Source organism: Lepisosteus oculatus, chromosome 3 (assembly GCF_040954835.1).
Source record: "Lepisosteus oculatus isolate fLepOcu1 chromosome 3, fLepOcu1.hap2, whole genome shotgun sequence".
NCBI classification, from domain to species: domain Eukaryota; kingdom Metazoa; phylum Chordata; class Actinopteri; order Semionotiformes; family Lepisosteidae; genus Lepisosteus; species Lepisosteus oculatus.
Window position 1 is genome coordinate 41,588,612 of NC_090698.1, and position 22,317 is coordinate 41,610,928.

Consider the following 22,317-nt stretch of genomic DNA (forward strand, 5'->3'; position numbering starts at 1 on the left):
TTCCACAGCTGTTGTCTACAAGTACTATGTACTGACAGTATGTTTATTTTAAAGGAATAAATATGAAAAGGCGAATATGTTTGATCACATTTAAACAAAGACTTCCTTAAAAAAACGACTCTGGTGATGGTACTGAAATGATTCGCACTCTCCTTTTCGGTTTCTGAATTTAACTGGCAGCTTTTGTTTTCACCTGGGCACATGACAGGTCCCCCTCCCCTCCACAGAAGGGGCAGCTCTGCATTCACCACAGTGTGGGTGAAAGGTCACGGCAAAAAAGCATTCCACAAAGTCTGTGGCACTCACACTGCAGTGTAAAAGGTTTCAGTCTCTCTAATCCTGCCAGCAATTCAAGGATTTGCAAGGACAGTCTGAGCCGGTCCCTTGCGAAATCGTTCAGATAACAGAACATTTATTTCTGTGTGTGGTCAGAGAGAACGGCCAGTCAGTGAGGCTCTTTCAAAAATTCCACCACTGATTCAAATTTTTGGCTATACAGTATTTATTTCCCTCCAAAACTTATACTTTTAGACTGTTTATATAAGCACTTTCTTTATATAACAGCTATAAGTTGTTGATCAGCAGTGTTATATTAACTCCTGAGGAAACACTGAGCGTGTGGAAACCAGGCCAATCTTATCATTTTCCACTTTGCTCAAGTTAAAGTACATTTTAGACACATTTGCAGATCTACAATATTGGCTGTACTTTCCATCAGAACACTTATTTATGTATCCACATATATGCTATCTTACGTTTTGTTTAATTGTTTTTGTTGTAACAAATTTACACACACGGGAAGAGACCTTTATGATAGTTTCACCAACCATGAAAATGTTCAAGCAAAAAAAGTTGCCCCCTGGGGTTGTTTTGGAAAAGTTTCAAACACTTCAAAACTGATGTCTACACCCCAGCATGCCAAAATTCAGACACCTTTGGTGTTGCACAAGTGTGTATACTAATGAATGTGTCAGGTTCCAAATACCTTTCAAAACAATCAAATTAGGCTGCATTAAACAAGAAAATGGGTTTTATGCTAGAAAGCTGCCAAACAAGACAGTTTCAGTTTTAAAGGCATCCAACTTTGCAGATTCCTTGTTCTTTTAACTCTTTCAATGTAAAAGCCACAAACATGAATGTGATGAAAGATCCTTTTAATAGTCATTTGTAACAGTCATACAGAAAACTGCCGGTTGCTACCTTTTACAGATGAGAGAGGAGTGGGTTTTCCCTCAGCCTGAGCACCCACATGGTGTACTTTACGTATCAGTTGGCACTTACAAGTTGGAAAAGACCTTTTTTTTTTACAGAGTGTATCCACATCTGTAGCTCATATCTCTACTCTGCTTGCTTATTCACAGACTCCATTCACAGAAAGTGTCTCTCACAAACTTGACACCAGCAGAGCTACAACTATTTTTTTTCCCACAGACATCCCTTACAAGCAAAATTTTGTACATACACCGTAGCAGTTATTATGTGAAAATGACTGCAGCAATTCACAACGGCGTATACAGCACCTCTAACCAAGAATCTCAAGTTATTGAGGTGTAAAATGCAGAACTGCAAAAGCTTTGACACATCTCTACTACTGCTTTTTAGAAACCCAGAAAACATTATACTGCTGATGAAAGGCAAAGGTTATACATGTTTAATTTAAAAATAAAACAAGCTCCGACAAAACAAGAGAGTACTCCTTCCTTCCTCCTCTGTCATATTAAAAATGACTACCTTCATCGACCCGCACCTTTCATTTTGGTAAAAGTCACCGCCCTCTCGGTCTTCTTTACATCTTCCTTTGATCAGAGTGTAAATGGAGAGCCCTGTGTCTGCCACTATTAATTACTTGCTTTTCAATTGGTGTTCTGAGGAAAGGCTTATCTGAAAAACGATCTGGGCCTGCTGACATCTCAGCGGCGGTGACAGGAACATCTTCGAGTGACAGCTGATTGACCTGATCACGTTTCACTGACAAACTCAATTGCACTTAAGTGAGATCTAGTGAAAGTCAATATGCCAACAGCCCCCTGGCACTACAGACAAATAGGACATATATAGTCAACCTCAACTTTACCGTCTTCGAGTTTTCATTTTCTGTAGTTTCAAACAAAATATACACAAGTGATATAGCCTGAATTATGAAGCAGAAACAAACTTTTTTTCCCCCCACCCATGGCATCTCTGTTAAATTACTATGTCAGCTTTCTTGAACAACATGGAGATACTAACAAAAGGTTATACAGTACATAGTTATAGTTGTACTTGCATTAATACTTATATTGCTAATATTCAATAGTACATCCTTTAATTGAATATGTTAGAAATCCTAGAAAATAACATAATAACAAGATAAAATAACAAGAAAATAATAATCTGTATCAAAAAAGATAACTACATTCATTATGTTATTTCACAATTACTATCAAAGATATAATATTTTAAATAAATGCACTCGTAAATTACAGTGAGAAACTTACAGAAACGTATCTTTGTACTTAAAACTAAACAACATATAACAAGTTCCAAACAGTCAGATAGAGTGGACATCGGTTCAACAGCCTCTAATTTTATATTATGCCATAAACATTCTCCATTCTTCTCTGTCCCTGGTTTGAAAGGGAGGTTTCACAGACTCATATAAACTAACCACAAAACACACTGGAGGCCCTTCTTTTCATTTGTACTTCTACACTGACCAGCTGAGAACTTACCGCAGGGTAATGTGTGGTTATTAATAATACCACTTCTACAGCCATCATCCACAACAGAGGATCTTCATTAAGAAACCTTCATTGATTAACAGTCCTTGTGGAGCTTAAGAAGAAGCTTAAAAAACATGTTCTATTCTACTCTACAGTCAGCTAAACCAGAATATTACTTTAGTTAAGACCGTTCATTAAGATGATGTGGAACTAGCTCATGAATGAAACAGAAACAAGACGGAAAGCTATTACTAAGTTTCTGGGACAGAACACAGCATGGCTGTTTACATGTTGCTCTTTTGTATTTCCAAATACATTTTAAAAATATAGGACAGAAAGTCATTGTCTAGCTCCCGACATTATTAAATGTAACTGAAAGACTGTACTCTCAATGTCTGTACTGACAAAGGATTTTTTTCTGTCCACACACTGAACATCACAAATAGGAAATTTCAGGTTTAATGGCTGCCGACTCTTTGAGAAAGCCATCTCCTTCACGGAACAAACAAAATGAAACTGTGATATCATACACAGTGGTATGAAGACTGCAAAAAATGTCCTTCACCAACTGAGGTCTCATAGAGAATGGCATATGTGCTCAGAAGAGCTGCTTACTATGGCATTAGAGTAACAGCTTTCAATGGGAAAGAGAAGGTCGCACTTCAATAAAGACCTGAGATGCCACTGCAATATTATTTTCCACATTCTATCATCAGATCTAAAGCGAATAAGTATGTAAGCAGGCAAAGGGCTGCTTTTTAAATGATAGGGTGAGAATGTCAGAAATGTCTAGGAAAAATTCCTAGGTCAGGGGGCCTCAGCAGTACAGCTAACAAACAGGGTGCACAGCAGTGTGCAGGGAGATATGTGATCTGGATAGTAATGGCCTGAGTGCCTGTCACGCAATCCAGTCCACAATCTTAGCTGGAAACCACACAGATGACTGCATTGGCTTTTATACTCCAGTTGGTATGGGTTGATTCCCTCTTTTCTACACTAGTGACCCTCTGCTCCCGTACCACACAGGGAAAATCCAGAGTCTTTAAAAAGCAGCCTCCAATTCATCTGGAATGATTCTCTGGTCAACGTTAAAAGATTATGGACTTCAAAAGAGGATCATGACAGACACATTCCTCTTCAGGTTTCCCGTGATTGTTCTTCCTAGCAGTTAAGGCATAATTGATTTAGGCTTTTCAAATTGTGGACAAAACACACAATAGACCTTTATAGTATATAAAAAAGATTGTTTGAGAAACCAGTCCCATTCTTTGATTCAAAGGCTTTATTTAGATAAGTGTCTTCACTTTTCTCCAATGGAATATATGGATTTGACAAGAGTCAATAAGTTGCAAGACTACTTCTGAACCTCTGGACTCTACCATCCATACCATATCTAAATTAGGAACATCTTAACTGTGCCAGTACCAAACACTTGTCTAATCAATTTTGCAAGTGAAAACAAACTTAAAACTGCCAATTTAAAGTGTAGTTTCAGATTATTAAGGTGAGGTTTTAAAAAATCTGTGTACTGCAGTCTCACTACTCCATAAGCATTTCAGCATATTGCTTTTGTAAGTTTCAGATCCCTGCAAGTCCTTGTTAATCAAAAACACTACCTCACAATAAATAATCACTGACATTTTTCTAATAAAGAATATTTCCTGGACAATTCACACTCGGGAGTGTGGAAAAAGCTACCCGTTGAAGCTGTTGCCCCAATTTCAGGATGAGATCCTTGGATTAATTAACTACTAATTACCAAACAGGCAAGATACCGTAGGTGGAATGACCTTCACTTGTTTATAACCATTCTTATGTCCTGTGTATGTCACAGTGCTCAACTGCAGCCTATGGCAATATATTAATGAAAAAAAAACACTATAGCTATTTGTTATTTTGTTGATCTTGTAGTCATTAGGGCAGAAACTGAAAGCATGACATAAGTAAGGTACAATGAAGAACAGGATGAAATGCCAGCCAGCTGATAAGTCAGAGTCCATGTTTAAAAATAGCTGAAGTATGTTTGCAGAGTGTGGTATTTGGCTATTTAATACTACAGTATGTAGGTTCAGCAACACTGTTTGATTTACCTGTTTGTAATGAGACACACTAAACTCACCTTTTTAATCCCCAAGTTTATTTCCTCATTATGTGAAAACAGTAAAAAAAAATAGTAACAGCAGTTTCCAGTTTACAGCGAATAACTAACAATCCATAATGACTTGTCATACAATGGACATACATACAATGCTAGCTCCATGACTTCCTTCCATTGCAACAGTGCTGGCTGGTAGGAAATAAACTGGAGAGACTGTGTTCCCAATGTTATATGTTTTGTGTGGGGAAACAAGACACCCACCCATCAATTTCATTATTTTGCAATTAAGTAATAAGTAATAGGCTTTTATATATAACTGCTTAACTGCTCCCATCTAATTTCTGCCAGCATAATTTGCAAAACCCATTTATTTGTATTACTACAGAATGTGTTTTTTTCTTTAATAAAAGCTCAAGTCAAGCTGCCAGTCAAAGTTGAATATAACTTGTAGAAATGTTAAGATAGTGTTTTTCTTTACTCAATGCAATACCAAAAATAAGCGGCATTGCTTGTCTGTATTCTTACAATGGCTTGACTGCCACAGAAACAAGGATAATTGTAGAGGTTTAAAATACACTACTAGACTGTTGATACAAATCAGTGTTTGATGTTTCTGTGTTTGTGAATGTTTGATATGATAGTACATGCCATTTTAAAAGGTGTTTTTTCTTCTGCAATATATATTTCTGAGACCTATCAAAAGGAAATCTCAACAAGCTTGAGGAATGGACAGGACTTGGAGCAAGTTACAGCAAACCACCTACCACAGATAAATAATATTGAAAAACATCAACTGAAGGCATGCCTCTAAGTACAGAAAATGTAGCCTGGCTGACTACCAGACCACAATTTCAGTCTTTACTGAGATGAAATTACTGCTATTATTTCAATAATGAAAGGAATAATACACAGTTGTATTTTTTCCATTATAAGTAGAGAGGCTATTATCACAAAATAATCAATGTAATTATTTCTTTACTGCATTCAGTCTGGAACGATGCAAAAGGGAAAGTTAACAACTCAGTCCTAGTTAATCTTAACTACATCTGTGTAAGAGGAAACAGATTTAAGAGAGATTTAAGATCACCCTTCTCTCCTCTGCCTAGTCTTCAGACACACCCATTTCAAGACATTCCAAATGCTTTACCCACCCACATTCTTCAAACATTTCTCTTGTAGCAAAACAGTAATTTGACATCTGTGCAGTGTTAACTGGATCCTGAAGCAAACAAGCGATTTCGTTTAGCACACTCAGGTAAAAAAAAATAAACAATGACAACCCCAATTTACCACCAATGAACTAACAATACCTTTGTGTAATAAACTCATGCCAGTAATTAAAATATCACTTCAGGTATTGTTTTGACAACAGTAACCTGAAACCACCTTCCTCAATCCTTTAAAATAAATGTTTTTAAGCTGTCATGTTTGAAAATATTATATCAATACAACCTGTAACCTTTCAATGATCTGCTCTAAATTGTCCATGCTTTCTTTTAAGTGTCACAATTATCCAAATTCTTTGCATAGAAATCAACACATATCTTTAAGCTTAAGTAAAAACTTGAAAGAGATCATTCCATAAACACACTTAAAAAGATTTTTTTCTGCTATAAATAAGTATAGACTACATTACTTTGTAAACATTTAGTGATTGGTGTTCTATGCTTACTCTAAGGCCCTTTTATATGTAAGAGTTAGTACTCTTGGGATCTGGGTAATACCAAGCTGGATAGTTTGCAGTGATTTATAACCTGAGATTCTGCATTCCCAATCACGACATTCCACTTTGAAATAGTGAACCGCACATAGACAGACACAGTGGCACTATCTCTCTCATCAGAAGCATTCCTGCTAAAACTATGTTTATTACTCTCTAAATCGCACTTAAAACTTACATGCATCTCAATGGTGCTGGAAGAAACAGACCATGACAATTGTATTACCTCTGCAAGAGAAATTACTCTTTGCTGCAGGTACAAGAGATTTAAGGACAAATAAAGCAAAAGTAATAAGAAAAACGAAAAAAAACTTTGAGCAATTGAAGATCAGAATCTCACCTAATATTTCAAAGAGTCAGGTCTAATCTATCACAACACTCAGTAACTTAAATCTTATTGGAATCTGTAAATAAACTTTTCTTTTACATAGGCAGGGTGCCTGTGATTTATGTTAGGTGTTAAATGATGCCTTTAATTGATTTATGTAGACTGTCATTTACCTGTTTCTGCAATCAGTCCTTGGTTTTAAAATAATTCTACTTAAGGTGTACCTTTCCTGCTCAACCTGTTAATAGCCCTGCTATGAACAGGTGATCCAATTTATGATGAACGGACACAGATGAAAATGACAATGACCCCCACAGAGCCAAATTGGTTATATTTGAACAAACACACCTCAATGTAGGGGGGTTCTGAAACTAAAAAAAAAACGGTACAAGATTGATACCATTTACAAATCCCAATCGCTTCTTTAGAGGTCAAAACAAATCCATTAGCTTCCCTCAAATGGAGCACTGAAACATGCCTGTGATTAAGATCTCTGCTGGAACAAACCTGCAGAACCTTTGATCTGCACCAGCTCTTTCTGGTTGAATGATTTTACGTGTTCACACAAAAACATGCTATGATGAAAAATGTTTAGAAATGCCCAACAACAGAACAACAGATAAACGTAACACGAATAAGCCAATCTTCGTTACTCAATGGGAGATTTAGAAGGGAAAGCTTTGAAGGAATGGCTACCTTCATCTAGTGACACTGACGCAAACTACCCAATCCTTCCTTACCAGCATACAAATAACTGCACCCCTGCACTACACCCTTGGCTTAATCCACATGGGAAACTGAGAGTTTCACTTCATGGCCAGGAATTCATCCACTGGTTTAGCACCAAAAAGTGCTACAATATCTTTACATAATCAGGCTGTGATGTGAAGATGCATGGAGCTCCTGCACTGAAATTAATGTCATAACCTTTTTCTTTCATCTGAAACACAATACCGTGGATCATACGCCATTTCCCCATAATATCTCCCCTTGGCTTGTCGTAAAATATATGCCAAAATATATGCCATAAGACATACAGTATAGTGGCTTGCAAGATCTGAGGCCATCTCATGATCTGTAGGTTTGGAAGACCTTTACTAAAAATAGAAGAGGTACCTGCAGAGACTTGGAAAACAACGCCTTTTTACTTTGCAAAAAAGAATGGGCAAAAATTGCACCAACCTGGTCCAAATAAGTTAGTTGACAAAGAATGAATTGCTTATCTGTCCTTTTGTCGGGAGTATAACAGCAGAGACTGGATGTCACTACTGTATATACAGTCCATGCCAAAGTCAAAAGCTATTTTCCATTGTTCTGCTGTTTTCACAGCGTTTTCCTCTGCAAAAATTGGTAGAGGCTAATGCAATAAGACCTGCAGCTGTAAGGCCTGCTAAATGTATTCACAACACTGGAACTTTGGGTTCAGTTCCAGATCTGGTGTGCTATCTGCATGGAATTTGTACATTCTCCCTGTGTTCTTGTGGGTTTCCTCTGGTTTCCTCCCACAGTCCAAAAACATACTTTTAGGTTATCTGACTTCTGGGAAACTTGACCCTGGTGTGAATGTCTGTTTATTTTCTCTGTTTGTGCCCTGCAATACACTGGTGTCCCGCCCAGGGTGTATCCTACCTTGCACCCGTTCTTTGCTGGTACAGGTTCCAGCTCCCCCACAACCCTTAATTGGATGAAGTGGTTAGAAAAAAGACAGATGGATGGTACACCATTACCAAAGTAATGGAGCAATTTACAACTGGGAATGATCTGGTACTTATTCAAAACATTCTCCTCTTGATCCTCTAAAATAAGCAGTACAGCTCTGATGTGCAACAACAACTCAAGCTGAGGAAATACAAGTTAAGTGTCCAAAAACAAAGTGTCAGCCCTGACTCATTGAGCAGCTTCTGGTAAAATGCAGAGCCACGTTGTCATCACTCCTACTCCACTGCAAAAGTGGAACATGACAAGTTGTGTCATTGAGCTCTTTTTCATGATAAAAAGATAATACATTTGGCAACAACAAAGCAATCGTACCTGGCATTACTCATAATTCCTAGAAAGCACAGAAGCAAAACCTTGATTAATTTATTGATATTGTGTAGAGGCACTGAGCTATAATAAGCATGTATTATGATTCTGACCTTCAAGAGAGGCTCCTTTAAAGGTCATCATCTGACTCACTGTGTAGTTAGAACAGTCACTCAACCTTACAGTAAGGAAAAAAATACAATTTGATTCCTATTAGCAGTTTCTATTTAAGATCTAGTCAAATGCCTGGAACAGGAAAACCTCTTTGTTGTAGCTAACTGGAGTTCCTCAACATAGCACAAATGCAAAAGCAATAAATATTATTGCAGTCAGCCAGCTGAGGACATTATGGAGTATTGTTATTCATTTTCTTAAAAACATTCTCAAAATAATTCACACGCGGGGGAAAAAATGTGCAAATATTTGAAAATAACAATGTTGAATTTAAGAAAATTAAAAAATGGAGCAAAGCACTTGCCTGAGTTGTATGATTACTGCCCTATTACTGATATATCCCTTTTCACACTATAACAAATTAAAACATTTGTAAAAAGAAGAGTAAGCAAACACCTAGAGCCGAGATTGTACGCTAGCTGATGGTACCTAGGGAATTGGGCTCAGTTCAGTTTTCAGGTGGAATACAAAAGAGGGGTTTCAGACCAGAAACAAGACTTACTCAACACAATGAAATCTAAAGCCCAAAACAGGACAGACATAAAATGCTGTGGTTGATAAAGGACAGATTACAGCAGGGCTGTACTGTGCATGTGCAAAAGGACAAAGAAAAACATTTTTCAATACTTATCTTTGCAAGCGCTAAAACGCATAATACATACGTATATTCATCTAAAAAATGCACTTTATTTTAATGCAACTGTTTTGTTTTAAACTTAAGAAATGGCAAAATAAAACAAGGCCAGCCAAGGCATGACATTAAAAAAAATCCATCTAAATCCAAACAAAATAATAAAAAAACATCTTGAAACCAAAATCAAACTAACATTTTGACTGTCCATGAACATCTGAGCTTAGAAATCCAGGCTAACCATTTTGAGGTAAACGTGGTTTTACGTTCTTCAGCTTACAGAATTGAGGAAACAATTAGCTCTATTAACAAGAGCAGGAAACTTAACTGTCAAGAGATAAGTTTGGATATGTAAAAGGACAAAAAAATCATGTAACCAAAAGGTAATGTTTAATTTCAAAGTTTTTTTTCTAAAAGTTAATAAAACATTCCTTTCATTTATAAAATACAGACAAAACAATCAAAAACATTCTTCTGAAGTTAGGTCTTGTGGTATGAGGCTAAAACCACCAGAAGAGGAACCAAAATTCTCTAGAAAGTGAAAAAACAGAACTTTAGGACTGAACAAGAAAATAACAAAAATGCACAAATGTCTTATTCAGGAGAATGTGTAGTGATTTTTCATTGAACTTCCAAAGTGAACCACTTCCGAAAAAGAATGTGCAAAAACTAGTGACTTGTAATACACTTATCATTTTGGCTTTTAAGCAACAGTGAGGAAAACTGGAGTGAAACATCTTCATTATTGTGTTATGTCAGCCTAATGGTGAAGGGTTTAAAGGACAGAAATATGTGTAACAGAACTTTCATTTTATAGAGCAGGGTGTTGAAGAAAAAGATGTTCCGTGATAAAATCACTAAGTGAGATCGCAAGGGAGCAGCCGACGAAGGGAATCACCTCCATTCTAGCAAAAAAAATGGCTTTGTATTAAAACATATACATTATTGCAGGAAGACTAATAAATCAAACATTAGAATAGGATATGTCTGGTTGTATGCTGTTGTGTACTTTCTTTGTTGTTTTTTTTTCAAAAGAAGAGATGTTTACAGTATGTAAGATAACCACAATTATGATATTTTAAATAATTACCATTAATAATGCTAGCATCCCATAATTAGAGGGTAATAACTAGGTTTTGCAAAGCTGGCAACTAGTGAAGACACAATAACTGATTATTTTGAAAGAGAGGTATTCTGTTATGAAATAAACACCATTACATAAAATAATGGTGCAAATAAAACGGTGAAAAAACATACCATGTCACTTAAAAATCCCGCTGCTGAATGGGACTAGCAAGAGTCGATGAAACCCAAGGAAACTGTGGGCAATGCGCTGACAGTGGCTGAGGCCCAAAGCCGCAGGCAGGGTAGTGTTATACTGTAGCAGGCAGCGTTTCTAAACTGCACAGCCACGTCGCTGAGGTGGAGACATGCGAAAGCACTGGGGTCAGTATAAATTCCTTACATTTAAATAGCACTTTTCTGGACACTCCACTCAGAGCGCATTACAGGCAATGGGGACTCCCCTCCTATGGCTACACTAATGTGTAGCCCCCACCTGGATGATGCGGCAGCAGTCAAAATGTGCCAGTACATTCACAACACATCAGCTATCATGGGGAGAACAGAGTGATGAAGCCAGTTCACAGATGAATTGGCTTCATCAATTCACTCCTTTTGTGAAACAGCTGGGATTTTTAATGACCACCACGTCTCAAAGGACGACACCTTTTTATAGTATAGTTTTCCTGTCACTATACTGGGGCATTAGGACCCACACAGACTGCAGTGTGAGCACCCCCTATTGGTCCCACTAATACCTCTTCTAGCAGAAACCTAGCTTTCCCAGGAGGTCTCCCAACCAGGTACAGGCCAGGCTCACACCTTCACTCTCTGTAATGCTACACTTCAGTGGGTCGCCAGTTGTGAGTTGCAGAGTGATATAGCTGCTTGCAAGGTATGAAGCTGTAGCACTGGTGAAAGGAACAAGAGTTGGGCAATACACAGGAAACACATCAAAGCAAGGGGGAGATCCAGGAATCGTGGTCAAGAGAACAAAAGGAAAACAAAGCAACATACATAACAGAAAGCTAGATAACACAATAGACACTCAGAATCCAAAACTCTACATCACAGCCCAAAGCAGAGTCTGAGCAGCCCTTAAATATCCCCTCAAATCACCCACTGCAACAGGACGTAATAGTCTCCAGGTGATCCTGTTAATTCCTGTTAAGATCTCTCCTGTTAATTGGTGTCCAAGGCAACTGGCACTGAGTGACAGTTGGGTGGAGCAGAGGCCAGTGAGCCTTACAATAACATTATTACTGCATTATATTGTCATAATACAAACAATACTAGAAAAAATACTACTATATTGGTCTTTAGCTGTTGTATCTACAAAACACACTTGCACTCACCCACTGCCAAACAGATGGAACATGTTTTTGTCAGGTCACGAAGAACTGGAACTTTCCCAGGTCTAAAACTGGAAGGGTAAACCATGTTCCCCATTACAGACTCTGTCACACTATTTCCAAAGAAAAACTTAGATTATTCCTGAAGAAAAATGACTTTCAAAACTTGATGGACTTCCTGCTGAAAATAAAAGGATGGTACTAGTAAAATTCTTTCCATCCATTTCTAACCAATTTATCCAATTCAGGGTCACAGGGGAGCTGAAGCCTATCCTGGCAAGCAATTGGCTCAAGGCAGGATGTACTATGAGGTAGCTATACTAACCACTGCATCAACATGCTGCCCCAATAGCAATATTTCAGCATAAATGCAAAATTATCTTGAAAAAAGCTGTTAAATCCAAAACTGATGAGTACGTAATATGCCATAATGAACATATTTTGAAGTGACATGAAAAGCCATGTGCTTAAAAGTGCTGAACCACTATGGCCAGTAAAGCACTTACTGACTGAAAAAAGACATTCATTCACTAGCTGAGTATATCATTTGATCACATACTGTATCCCTCTCAGAATGTGAGATTCTCATTTCGATGTGTAGTACAGTACATCAATTTAGTGGATGATCATTTGAGCATTATTATATTCATTTCAATAGACAATTTACTCATCTGAACACATTTCATACACTCTATTTCACCCTCTCCTATATTAATGTGTTAATTTTGCTCATATTAATGCCTTAGAATTGTATTTTGAATAGCAAATGTTTTCAAATGTTGTTAAATATACCATGATAATATACTATAATAATATATAAATATATAAGATATCAATTCAGTTTTAAAAAAACCCTGTAATAATATTTTTACTTATTACTTATATGTTACAGTCTGGTCTTTTAATAATATAATAATTATAATAATTGCTTACACTTATATAGCGCTTTTCTGGACACTCCACTCAAAGCGCTTTACAGGTAATGGGGACTCCCTTCCACCACCACCAATGTGCAGCATCCACCTGGATGATGTGACGGCAGCCATAGTGCGCCAGAACGCTCACCACACATCAGCTATCAGTGGGGAGGAGAGCAGAGTAATGAAGCCAATTCATAGATAGGGATTATTAGGAGGCTATGACTGGTAAGGGCCAATGGGAAATGTGGCCAGTTTCTCTTTTTCGAGAAACGCACTGGGATTTTTAATGACCACAGAGAGTCAGGACCTCGGTTTTACGTCTCGTCCAAAGGACGGCGCCTTTTTACAGTATAGTCACTAGGCATTAGGACCCACATGGACTGCAGGGTGAACACCCCCTGCTGGCCCCACTAACACCTTTTCCAGCAGCAACCTTAGTTTTTCCCAGGAGGTCTCCCATCCAGGTACTGACCAGGCTCACACCTGCTTAGCTTCAGTGGGTACCCAGTTGTGAGTTGCAGGGTGATATGGCTGCTGGCTGTAGTAATGTCATCTTACTACTGATTACCGTCCTGTAAAATTATGGACAATTGTTTAACCTAGAAGTCTAATATTTGTGTTATAAATGATGTATGACTAAATGTGCTTTAAAGTTAATAAGCAAGACTGCAAGTCCAAATTAAATATATAACAAAATGCAAGAAAGTCATGGTTATAAGTGTTATTTGTTCAATTTATTTGAGGAAAAGGAGATTTACAGGTAATTAATTATATACTGTAAATCATTTTTGCTTTACAAACATAGTTCCCTCTTCTGGTTCAGAAGCATTTGCTTTACTAAATTTGATATGTTGTACATTCGCTTGCTCAACATATGTCTACAATATGTAACTTTTGAAAAAAAAACACAACACCTTCTGTGAAAAAACTGAATAAAAAAAATCACAAAGAGTGACTCCTGTTCAGAAACGTCACATTGCTCCTGTATGAAGCAAATATCCACCAGCTTTCACCCTGCTGGTCTGTAAGACAGTGGCTTTTGCTAGACAGACGCAGGAGGACAGCTGGTGTTTAGATGGTGGTAAATCACACTGAAACAAGCCACATCCCCTCACCCATCGCTTCCAAGCCCACCACTCTCGTTCTCCCCCACACCTCCCCCAAAAAAATAACCCCTTCCGGCTCAATGGATCACACAACAAAGGCAGGCACAGCTTGCAGCCAGCCATTCAGTAAGCATGAGACCAAAATGAGACGGCTTCATTTGGGGCCCTGTTAGAGCAGATAGAAAACAACATGCAACCTAGTCCAACAATACCACTTCCTTATATCATTATCACATGCCTAGGTCGCTATTGAAACAGGAGCCCCCTCTCAGTGGTGTGAAATATAAAAAACACAGCTAATTATTTTTTTTGTCATGAAGGAAAACCTACTGTGGATTTTTCTGTAGCTGGAGGGGGTGTGACTTCAATACTTTTAGTGTAGCCCCTACTAGATATTTAGATGGTGGAGTTTGATACAACACCCATTAAAATTAATGTATAGGGTACAAATACAGTTCACACAGAGAGTATAACTAACAGTACACGCTGGAAATTGATGTTTTAGTCACATACAAAAATTTGGGAAAGTATTCAGTGTGAGAGGGTACCAGAGTTCAGCTGCAGAAAAAGGCTTTTTAGCCATTTGCCGATTTCACACTAGCAAGAACAACCCCCCTCCTCTCCCTCATTATTGTTGCTGGAGGCCACTGTATGAGTGATGTTTGATTTCTACAGTGCTACATCAAACCACAGAATGTCTTAACACTCTTGCAACACTGTGAACCGACGTAAGCCCCTTTTAATCACACTTTATAGAAACCCAAATCCCTTAAATCCCTTAAAAGTTCAATCTCACAGCAGCATACTATAAAGCCTACCAGTGTTGCCTCCATTTTAACTGAACTATTTACAACAAAACATCCTCTGTTATGAAAACGTTATTAATTACCACAGAACGCTATTTTTCTACTTCATAGTAAGCAAATAATCTGAATATGAATTATCACAGAGATACAGTTAATATCACATATTAAACAGACAAACACAAAGATGTGCATACTACATATTTGTATATAGTATAAATAAAAATACAGGATGATACACACCCACTCTTATTATGTTTCCCTTTTGGATTTACTGCAGTGACCGTTTGACAATAAGTTATAGGCCTCATTAAACAGTCCTGCTATTTTATGGTGGGTCAGTGACACCATCACATCCTGACTATTGGGTTATGATAAACAGTTCACATCAAGAGGCTGCTTAAGCCACCTATATCTGTTTGATATCCATTAAATAATACATTTACTGGTATGTACATCATACTAATGATAACTGTGCTCTCTTTGTAATGCTACAATTCAGATTAAGCTGAAACACAAGGAGATAATCCTATCCTAAATTCATCTGAGACTAATATTCCACCTATCAGAGTATGATGGGCGCATTTATGAGCCCATATATTGTTTTTTTTACAGAAATCAAAAATGATTTAACCACAAGGAAAAAGTAGAACAACCTAGACAATAATTGATTGCCTATAAAGGTTTTCAACTGCCTTCATACTATCTTCCATTTTACACATGAGATGGTATTTAAATGACAATTTAGTCAATTTAAACACCAAACCTTAAAACCTAACACTGACAGTATAGCCTACAGATGTCACATTGAGTATCTTTGTCAATTCGATGTCCGGCAGCAGTTAGCAGCTTGAACTTGGCATATACAGTATTCAGCTCTTAACTTGTACAAACACACTTATTTGTAAAGCTTATTATTGATCAGCAGAACTTGAATGACTCCAAGAAAATTCCATGTGAAGTAACCTAAAACATCAAAACTGAACTCCACACAGAAAAGACAAAATTCATATTGAGTAAGCTCTTGATATTCACATCTGTCTTACAACATTAATTACTATGCCCAACACCCAAACTCAGTGACCCTGTCTAACATGAAATAAGGTCCTGTTGTCACTAAAAATCACTGGAAGCTCATAAATCATAGAAATGCTAGCTGATGTTAACCACTACTGAGGGTGGCCAACCCTTTGAGTAGATGATTAAGAACGAAGGAGTGTTCAGGTATAATTAAGAGAAACAATAAGTATTTCCCACAACCTTGAAGTGGTGCATGTAGAAACTCTTTAATTAAAGTTAGTTGCTAGTGTTTTTGGATGCTGAACTAAAAAGGAAATAAGAGTAAAGCACGTTGCTTCATATAATTTGACTACAATTAAAAGTTAGGAACGCAAACATATACAGTACACCGCGAATAATGGTTTCACATTTATGGTATACGGGCATTACCCCGAGGATTCCTACACAATTCAGCATTATGAAGAGCCAACTGGCATTTTGATGTAATATCCTTAACCATACATCAGGGCGCCTGAATTATTTGAGTGTCACTTACAATTTACAGTATTGTGCGGACAAATACTTTCAGATCTAACCACCCCATTCAAAGTATGAAAAAAATACAAAAAAAGATCCTAAAATCCGGCCTTCCTTATTTCCGAAAGCATTTAGTAGAGTTTTCGGCAGTTACATGCAAAAAAGCATATTATTATTACTACTAATGATAGCATGGCTGCTTCTATTGATAGCAGAAGAATTAATGACATGCACAAATGATTAGGGTTTTGGGCATTTGATCATGAAGTACACAAAAGCATTCCTCCCTTCAGTTAGAAATGCAAAATTGTTAATTCATGTACTCTAATGGCACAACCGATCAGTGTGTGCAGGGCCCACCACTGCTGCCATTGTTACATATATCCATTAGGCAACCCACCCACCCCCAATACTGGCCTTAAGAAGATCAAGTGACAGTAAATTAACATGACAGGACTTCCCATATCATGCTGCATACACATATGTGCGAAATCAGTAAATTAATCTTCTTTATCAATTTATCTTTTACACTACATTAGAATTTAGAACTAAACCTTGACATCTTTCACTTTAAAGGCTGTATTTCAAGCAATTTGTAAGCTCTGCGGTTTAAATACAGCAGTCTACAACCTTATCCACTAAAGTCAAGTCCTTCCCTTAATTCTCTTTTATTGTATCACACACCCTAACCCCCACCCCCACCCCAGCAGGGTCCCATTTTAAACAGGCTCCCCATATGCCGTGCTTCACTTGTTGGCCTTTCCTCTTTGCCACCATCTGGCCTATTAGTTCAGCCAAAATGAAAAAAGAAAGACCCAGACACAATGAGACATAGTGGCAGCCCATCTGCTCCGTGCCAGACTCCCCAATCATTATAGCACAAAGGCAGCGTTTAACCCAAACACAATTCCTCGTTTATTTAACCTGTTCCTCTCCATCAACTGAACCAACACACAAACTGACAAGCCTGTTAGACACAGAAGGCAGAAAGGAAAACTGATCAGTGGAGCTTCATGTCATACATTTTGAGACTCTGGGATCTGACTGATTCGGCTCTGCTCAAATCCACAGCAGCAGTGGTAAGAGTTAGGAGAAATGAGAAACACAACAGACAAGCTTTACTTATCAGGGATAGGCATTTTGGAACCAGAAACCTCCTCCTTCAGACCACAGAACTACTCAATTATCGACTCAAATGTTTAAATTACAGGTGCTAAATCTTCAGCTTTAAAAATGTATTTACAGGAATAAAAGATAATTCAGGGCTACAGCAGTATTTCATTCACAGGACTGAGACTGAGGCAAAAGCACAATTACTACCCAGCATTTGTTATTTTTAATGACGGGGTGAATATTTGTTTAATATTGAAACCTCATTCAATATTAATAAAGACACAGAAATCAAGAGCTCACTATAACTTCAAGGTAGTTAAATCTGCCATGGCTTCTACTGACTTGAAATGACTTTAAATGATCAGGTCATCAGAGTAAATAGCAAAGTGAAAACTCTCCAGACAATAATTTGATCACCCCTGCTGCATGCAAAATGGGAATACATGCAATTAATTGCAATGCCCTTGAATACTGATGTAAATTGGCACTGAGCTCAGTCTAAGCAGCGCGCAGTTTCTCTGTGCGGTCAGGCCACCTCATTATCAAGCCCGACTCTTTGGTCTCACACTTAATAATCGAAATGGCTGGACTCCTGTACCTCCTAATGTGGGTTTAGCATTTACCTCCACATCTAATTGCTAAGGATTTGCCTATTCACTGCAGCAGGTTGAAAAAAAGAGACACATCAAATATCTCAACAGATGCTTTTTGTATTCAAATCTCCAGGATGCGCCAACAACTCTGAACACACCAGACCGGTCTTCTCATTGTCACATTATTCAAGCTGGGATAAATTCTCGGATGTTAGAAAGCCCTGGTATTTAACATATAACGAAGACATTTCACAATGTACCATGTCACAGAATCACAGATAACCAATTTGTAAAAATCTAATCTTCATTGAAAGATGGTCATTTCATTACAGGAAGGAAGGGGGCTATTACAACAAATGAAGGGCAGTGCAGGCAGCTGTCACAGCCCCATCAATTGGTGCAAACATTATCTTCACAAGCCTTGACCAGTTTCAATTACTTCCTGACCCTTGACCTCAGTCAGCTTGGAACTAAGCAGATCCAAAGGGAGGTGGAGTTGACTCTTCAAAATCCCCCAGTTCTTGATTCTGAAACCATTGTGAAACTTCATGCCATCTCAACCTCAAAGTGATCCATCTGTCCAAGGGCATTAATTTACTTGGACACCAGGAAAATGTAGCTTAACCCTCATCTTTTAAAGTCTTTTTATGTAAGGAAACTAAAAATGCTAGACCATAAGGTTTTGTCTGCTGGACAATTTGAAAATGGGGTCAGATTTCAGGCTAAGGATCCAGTATCAAACAGACTGCAGGTAAATCTTTTGGCAGCATTTATAGCTCAGGACTGGTTACAGCTAAAGGCAAAGACATGCAAACACATAGCTCAAACATAAAAAAGAACACCTGACTCTTCATCAAATTTAAAATAACAATAAAAAATAATTTGGATGTACTAATTATTCTGATAACCTGATAATAACAGCTGAATTTACCAGATGTACTGAAAAATAATGTTTTCTTTTTGGGACATTTTTATTATTTATATATTTTATTAAGATTGCAGCAAGGGCTAAAATCACAGTATGGGTTTCTTTAAATATTAACTTCTTTGGCTATAAAGACAACTAGAACCTTGTGTTACCTCAAACAATAAAAGCTAAAATTTCACTCTTAGCCCTGTATATACAGAAGTAGTTCAAGTCTGTAGCTGCGTAAGCGTGTGCGGGCTGCAAAGATACAAGTATAGGTTTATTCCATGCTGAAAAGAAAGGAAAATAAACACAACATTCTGGCTGTGGAGCCTTCTTCGGGTGTTAGAAGAAGGCTCCACAGCCCAAACGTTGTGTTTCTTGTCTTTTCTTTTCAGCATGGAATAAACCTATACTTGTTCCTATATACAGTATATATATATGAACATTTTAGTGGAAAGGTCTAAGGATGGTTTTAACCATTTGCTATCAAGCATAACCTTTTGTTCCATTCGACCCACTGTAGGCACATACGGTGAAAACCTGACCTTTTCTCCGTTACAGTATGCACACCCCCTTTGTCCATTATCTATTGCATTATGACCTTCTCTCTTTGAGGCAGTTTGGGTGCCTAGAGCAGATAACTATCTGAGACAGCCTTGCAGGATTAAAATGCATTTCAGGCTCTCTCTCTCTCTCTTACCTACCCAAAACCAATCAGCTGTGAAGTTTAGCCTCCAGCCAAGGACTAAAATGTTGTGCTTTCAAGCGAGTTCCAGTTCTGTAACAAGTCTTAAATTAGGTCCCAGCAGTGGTTTAGAGTTGCCACCTTCTTAGTTTCAAATAAAAGAAACAATTTGTTGGCAGTCTCTTTCTTAATGCCAGTTTTATAACACTACATCAAAACAAATAACTGAATTCCCGGTTTTGGACTGCTGTATCAGACTATAATCAATGCACTGTGGGAGCTGGCAGGTGATTGTTTTGTTGGGATAAATAGTGATTCAGCTGTTAAATTATTACACTGCCAATTCATTGATTTAATCTCAGTAGGATTATAATGCAAGGGCGTGATCAATTTTGTACTTTAATTTCCCTTTTAGTAGTAGCAGAGAATACTTCACAAAGAACAAGAAAAAAAAAGTATGACATACTGTAGCCATGCTTGAACTCAAGACCAAAAATCTCCTTCATATATTTAACTGTTAAGCAAAATGTAATTTCTAGTTTAATAGAATTGATACTTTTTGGTGATGCACAACAAATTTTCAGATAAGGTCACAGCACAGAATCTCTAGCTTCTGCTGCAATGATATCAAAACTATGAATCAGAATTAGACCTCCCAGCACTGCAGGCAAAGAAATGTAAAAACGGGCCTATTTCACTTAATGGATACAATCAGCAACTTCGGATACAATCTTCTGGTGCAAAAACGACTTAGTGCAAATAGAAGCATTCTGACAATTATTTGGCTTTAGAAGCTCACTGGTTAACAACCAAATTCCTCAATGTTGCAGAAAAAAAGAAAATCAATTTGAGCTCCAGTGCTCTTGCGCAAAGCTGCTGATGCTGGCAGTTCCACATCACTTCTGCAAGCAAAAGCATTTTCTCCCTAATTATATTAAATTACAGGGTCGGGCTGCGGTTTCACAATCCTGTCCTTTCATTCTCTCCCAGAATCCTCTATTTTCCTCTCTCCTGCTTTCCTCTTAAAAAAAACATTAGCTTTTGTGGGACATGCTAGGCGTTTACTATTTTCCTCTTTGGAGGGTTAAGAAGCTCGTCGGTGAAAATGACTCCCTATCTTGTCCAGGTCCAAACAGGTTTTCTTAGTATATTACAAAATAGCAGGAGTCAAATTCATTTTCATCACATCAGGTTTTTTTTTTAGGTATTAAGCAGCACTTCTCTGATGTGGTTATCATGGCTGCATGACTTTGTGGAGCCCCTGCCTACTATCAGCACATAAATAATCCTCAGGCGGCTACTTATTCAAATCAATCTTTCCATTACGCCCCAAGTACCTCTGACATGAAAATAACAGTTCACCCCCATCAAATTGTGGGAGGCTACAACAGCCCACAAAGGGATCTACTTTCTTTTACTGAATCATCTCTATTCTTGACCAATGTCTGCATGAAAAGAACACACCACATCAATAAGGGAACTTGCTAGTTCTAGTATTTGTATTGTGAGACAAGCTAGATGGAGTTCTAGCATGAAAATCAATTATCTACATGGCTATGTTGATAAAACTGTAAACCCCTGATATATAAGCTTTAAACAGAGGTAAAGTATTATATGGTGGTGATAAAGAATCATTTAATTGCTTAATTGTGGGAAAAGGATTACCCAGCTGTTGAAATTGTCTACACTTGTCATTAAACACTTTTAAACACGTTTGATTCAATGTCAAAATATAAGACAGATTCCTTTCTGGCAAAAATATTTAATGCAACACACATCGTTTTTTGAGAACAATGATAGCAGCCTTCCCATGGGGAAAAAATCTTCCAATACACATGTAAAACATTCCTGGTTAAGCACTAATTGCTTATGCACTGCATAACATGCTACACTACAACTCAGAAATAGTTCTACAAATACAGTATAATAAAAAACTCAGCAAAATTAAAATCCCAAGGAGCTTCACTATTTCATCTGGTGTAATTAAGGAATTAAGTTGTCACATTGAATACAGAAGACAAATAACAAACATTTTATGTCTGCTAATAAATTGAATATCTACATTTAAAAGGCTTATGTTGCAAACAATTATTGTTCCGGTTTGCACTTCTTGGTTTTCTCATATTTAATTTGACACTCATTAACCCAAATGTACGTTAACATCTCAAAACCCATTTTTGTTTTAACAATAAGTGTGAGTTTTATTTGGTAAGACTGCAGATCTCATCAAGACATTTATCATACTTTTGGAAGATTTGTTTTTATTTTTCTGTGTGCAGAGATGAAAAGAGATACACAAGGAAGTTAATGCATAGAGAAACTAGCCAAGTATCAGGTCTCCTGGAAGGCAAATTTGCATAAGTACATTTTTTCTAAAAATTCTTCTTATCAGGCAGGGCAGTACAACTGTTTGAGACTGAATTAAATGAAATTTGGTCCGATAAAATACTTCTTGCAATGAAGCCAAGTGAAACAGAAAATACCACTGACCAGTATTTAGTTGCTTCAATCACTAAGAAGATTGTAAATACACTTTTTTTTTAACAGAGTACTGTCTTA

The 22,317-nt window shown here is 37.5% G+C and overlaps 1 protein-coding gene across 5 annotated transcripts in view; it reads right to left on the bottom strand.

The window, feature by feature from the left end:
- Positions 1-22,317, bottom strand: part of setbp1 (SET binding protein 1) — a 97,014-nt gene that overhangs the window by 50,870 nt on the left and 23,827 nt on the right. The window lies entirely within an intron of this gene.